We start from the raw sequence: 4,489 nt of genomic DNA, 5'->3' as shown, positions 1-4,489 counted from the left end.
TTTTTGTGCAGCTCAACATACATGCCTGCACTATTCTGAGATGCTTGAGACCTTCAACTAGGAGACCTTCCCAGACCCTCACAGTGGACATAATTTTAGGATGTTCTATCCTCCAAAAGACCATGTCACCCCTGGAAATAGGATCTGAGAGAAGGCTTCTACTTTTGTCATATATCCTAGGGGCACAATGTAGCCTGGAAACCTCAATTTGAATGAAAGTTAGACTCTTTACTCATAATGTAAGGAACTGTATTTCCTACCAGGTTCTCAAATGTGTCCCCCTTGTCCATTTTTGCATAGCTGACAGAGCATTTCTGCTGGAAGTCATCCACAGTGGAGCCTCATCTCCTGTCTAGGCTATTTTCTATTAAAGAAAATAGCCAAGGAGACTTCAGAAGCAAGGTGTCTACCAAGACAACAAAATTGGGAGCCATAAGGCCTTGGCAAAGTTAAAATTTTTATGTGTTGCAGTAGCAGCTGCAGGTAGCATTTGGTGCTATACAATCAATAGAGGTAACAAATCTTGACAGAGCTTGGTACTGGGCACCTTACCAAGTGTGGGATATGCTGCATGGGACTTTTATGAAAAATTGAGAGGAGCTTGACTTGCATGTGGTGCTGAAGAGATCTGTGGCTGAGTCGTGTTGTGGTTTAAATTCAGCCAGGAACAAAACACCACGCAGCTACTTGGCTCACCCACTCCATGGTGGGATGGTAGAGGCCTCAGCGAGATGGGAAAAGATCACCAAGGGCCTTGTGGGTTGAGATGAGGGCAAGGAGGGCTTACTCACTGTCCTGGTTTGGGCTAGGATAGGGTTAACTTTGATGAAGAAGTAGGAAGGGGCACAACATGGGCAGCTGACCCAGGCTGGCCAACAGGTATTTGATACCATCCTGACGTCATGCCCAGTACATATAGGCAGGGAGCTAGTCGGGGGCGGTGCTGTGGAACCACAAGTTTGGCTGCCGGTTGGGAGCGGTCATGTCTGGTCCTGGGTGGTGAGCAACTGCGACACTCACCATTCCTTTGTATATCCCCTCATTTACTGTTACAACTGTTTTTTCCTGAACTTGTTTCTTCTTATTGTTGTTCTATTAAACTGTTCTTATTTCAACCTACTCGGGTTTTTCCCCTTTTTCTCTGGTTCCCCTCCCCGTCCTGCCAGGAGGGGGAGGAATGAGCGAGCAGCCTCGTGGCTCTTTGTCACCGGCTGGCAAAACCACAACATTATTTGGCACCCAATGTGGGGCCTGTAGGGTTGAAATAAGACAGAGTAGGCTTAAACAATTTTTTTGTATTAGTTAAAAAAGTTGCTGATCAGATTAGGAATGTTACCCTAGCAACAACTGTGGGTATTCAAACTGGGAAAAACCTGCATAGGTTGAAATAAGAACGATTTAATAGAACAAAAATAAGACATTACCTCAACATACCGTAAACATAGTATTCTCCATCACTCTATGTCAGGTCATTCTCTGAGCAGTTCAAATGAAGGCTGTTGAAGCGCCTGATACGTTTTCTTTTTGATGTAATCTATTCATACTGGAAAATGGTGCAATTCAGAATCCAGGAGCTATGTGATGTACTGATCAGTCTGTCTTTTTCTTTTCTCCTTGTAAAAGAACACTGTCATGGTTTAGCCCAGCCAACAATGAAACACCGTGACAGTCTCTTGCTCATTGGCCCTCATTGATGTCCACCTTCCTTAGGATGGCAAAGGCCCCAGTTAAATGGGAGGAAAAACAAAACCAAGGCTGGTGTGGATTGAGACAAGGGTCTCTGAAAATTACAGTTCTGGGCAAAACAGACTCCACTACTCAACTTCGAGAGGAAAGTAAGGAAGGTTAATTCTATTAGGTACAAGAAACAGAACAGACCAAAAGCAAAAAAGAGAGTAGAATGATGAGAAAATCACAGCCCGCACTTTAAGATCTCTCTCCCCCATCCCTCCTTTCTTCCTAGGCTCAGCTCAGGTATCACTGCTCCGGATATCTCTACCTCCTCCCAAATCAATGTCTTGGGGCAGGAGATGTGGACATTCACAGATGGTCTCTGCTGTTTCTCTCTTCTCAGATGAGGATGTCTCCTTGCATTCTTCCCCTGCTCTGGTACAGAAATCTCCCCTGGGAGACAGTCCTTAACAAAATTGTCGTAGGGGTTAGAAGGGACCGTTAGAGATCATCTAGCCCAACCACCCTGCAGAAGCAGGTCCACCAAGATCAAGTCACGTAGGAACATGTCCAGGTGGGTCTTGAAGACCTCCAAGGAAGGAGACTCCACAATTCCTCTGTGCCACTGCTCCATCAACCTAACAGTGAAATAGTTTTTTCTTATGTTTAAATGGAACTTTTTGTGTTCCAGCTTCACCCCATTACCCCTTGTCCTGTTACTGTCTACTATAGAAAAGAGGGATGTTCCAACCTCCGGACACCCACTGTTAAGATATTTATAAATGTTAATAAGATCACCCCACAATCTCCTCTTCTCCAGACTAAACAGCTCCAGTTCTGCAGTCTTTCCTCATATGAAAGAAGTTCCAGTCCCGTGATTATCTTGGTGGCCCTGTGCTGGACTCTCTCCAGAAGTTCTCGATCCCTCTTCAGCTGAGGAGCCCAGAACTGGAGACACAACTCCAGATGAGGCCTCACCAGGGCAGAGTAGAGGGGGAGAAGAACCTCCCTCCACCTGCTGGCCACATTCCTCTCGATGCGTCCCAGGATGCCATTGGCCTTCTTGGCCACGAGGGCACATTGTGGTTAGTTTATTATCAATCAGGACTCCCAGCTCTCTCTCTGCAGAGCTGCTCTCCAGCAGTTCGGCCCCCAGCCTGTACTGGTGCATGGAGTTGTTCCTTTCCAGACGCAGGATTCTGCACTTGTCCTTGTTGAACCTCATGAGGTTCCTCTCTGCCCAACTCTCCAGCTGGTTGAGATCCTGCTGAATGGCAGCACAGCCTTCTGGGGAATCAGCCAGTCCTCCCAGTTTGGTGTCATCAGCCAACTTGCTGAGGGGACACTGTGTCCCCTCATCCAGGTAGTAGATGAAGATGTTGAACAAGACTGGTCCCAGAACCTATTCCTGTGGAACTCCACGGGCCACAGGCCTCCAACTCAACTCTGTGCCATTGATCATCACCCTCTGGGCTCTGTCATTCAGCGAGCTCTCGATCCACCTCGCTCATCCAAGCCACACTGCTTGAGCATTCTGATGAGGATGTTATGGGAGACGGTATCAAAAGCTTTGCTGAAGTCAAGGTAGGTGACATCTGCTGCTCTCCCCTCATCTAGGCAGCCAGTTATGCACTCATAGAAGGCTATCATGTTGGTCAAACTGGATTTTCCCTTGGTGTTGACTCCACTTGATAATCATGTTTAGTGACGATATCCAGGATGAGTTGTTCCATCACCTTTCCAGGAATGGAGGTGAGGCTGACCGACCTGTAGTTTCCTGGGTCATCCTTCCTGGCCTTTTTGAAGACTGGAGTGACATTGGCCTTTCTCCAGTCCTCAGGCACCTCGTCCCTCCTCCATGATTGTTCAAAAAAGATGGAGAGAGGCTTAGCAATCACATCAGCCAGCTCCCTCGGCACTCTAGGATGCATCCCATCAGGACCCATTGACTTATGAGCCTTAAGCTTGGCCAACAAGTCTTTAACCTCTTCCTTTTCCACCCAGGGCAAGTCCTCTACTGTCCTGGCCATCCTGTTATCCTTGCCGGACTGGGCTTCCCAAGGGTCAGCCTTGGCCATAAAGACTGAAGCAAAGAAGGCATTCAGTACTTCAGCCTTCTCTGCATCCTCAGACACCAGGGCACCCTCAGTGTTTAGCAGCAGGCCCACATCCCCCTCGCCATCCTTCTGTGGCTGATGTACTTGAAGAATGCCTTATTACTGTCATTAATATCCCTGGCTAAATTTCATTTTAGAAGAGCTCTAGCCTTCCTAGTTGCACCACTGCATGCCCTGGCAATGTTCCTATACTCTTCCCAAGAAACTAGCCTCTGTTTCTACCTCTCATAGATGGCTGCTTTCTACCTGGGTTGTCCCAGCAGATCTTCACTCATCCATGGAGGCCTCCTACCTCCTTTTCCTCCTTTCTTGTACAGTGGGGGACACTGATCCTGGGCTTGGAGGTAGTGGTGCTTGAAGATTGACCAGCTCTCTTTGGCACGTCTGTCTTCTAGAATCATATCCCATGAGATCCATCCAAGCAGGTCTTTGAAGAGGCCAAAGCCGGCTCACCTGAAGTCCAGGGTCACAGTCCTGCTTTGTGTTCTGCCTCTTCCACACAGGATCTTGAACTCTGCCATCTCATGTTCACTGCTAAGTGACAAATCCAGTTATCATTATTAATTTACTTACAGTCACTCTTTGTTTTATTATTTAATGTATTAGTGTGTATTAGTGCATATATTAGTATATCAATAGTATATTAGTACATATATTAGTACATATTAGTATATATACATTATTAGTTTACTTTACAGTAA

The sequence above is a fragment of the Colius striatus genome, chromosome Z, assembly GCF_028858725.1.
Source record: "Colius striatus isolate bColStr4 chromosome Z, bColStr4.1.hap1, whole genome shotgun sequence".
Classification (NCBI taxonomy): Eukaryota; Metazoa; Chordata; class Aves; order Coliiformes; family Coliidae; genus Colius; species Colius striatus.
This window is presented reverse-complemented; position numbering follows the sequence as displayed.